This window comes from Montipora capricornis, chromosome 12, assembly GCF_036669925.1.
Source record: "Montipora capricornis isolate CH-2021 chromosome 12, ASM3666992v2, whole genome shotgun sequence".
In the NCBI taxonomy this organism is placed as follows: Eukaryota; Metazoa; Cnidaria; class Anthozoa; order Scleractinia; family Acroporidae; genus Montipora; species Montipora capricornis.
Window position 1 is genome coordinate 4,651,293 of NC_090894.1, and position 875 is coordinate 4,652,167.

An 875-nucleotide genomic window follows, 5' to 3' on the forward strand; every position below is an offset into this window, starting at 1 on the left:
AGGAAAATGCATTAGTTAGTTGTTTATTTTACACACACATCGAGTTTTCTCTGCGGCAAGCTACAACACAAACAGGGGGTTCACAGTACAAGCAAAGGGTTAGCCGTCACAAATTCTCTTATATTGTGTTTTCACTCACGTGATCAGTAATCTTGTTTTTCCATCAAAACAAAAGAAAAAGTTTGCAAGATAATAGAGCTCAATCCCAGGATGATTAGTTGGTTTGTTTTTTTTTGCTCTTGTCCACTATTACGCTTCCTGTCGTTAAGGCCTAGCCAAACGGATCCAACATGTTAGTGCAACACCATCCAGCATTGTTATATAGCTGAAATTTCTTCTTTCAGCAGCGCCCGCTCTCATTGGTTACTTCGAGGTCACATGACATCTAACAATAAAACTGTTTCCCGCCAAAAGTCTCTAAGCGGGCAACAGCGCAAAATCTATGACGTCAGAGGGTAACAGTGCACTGTTACGCGCGAATGTTGACCGACGACCGCCGTTGATGTTGCCGTTGCACGTTTTTCTTTTTGTGCTATAAAACAAATCACTTAACGACTGGTCCCTCGGGAAACACTTTATTTTGTTTCCCTCGAATTTCAATGTTTCCCTCGGCTGCGCCTCGGGGAAACATTGAGATTCCCGGAACAAAATGAACTGTTTCCCTCGGGTTCAGTCATAAGGGGTTTTTGTTGACTGATCCGACATGTTGCACTCATTTGGCCACTATGTTGCATGATGTTGGAAGTTGTTGAAAGAAGTTTGATTTCCATAACACATCGTCTTCAACATCATCCAACCTTTCTTTTGTTCTAAGGTTTGAACAAAAGTGTTGCATTCGTTTGGCCGCTACATTCAATAGTGTTGCACGCACGCGA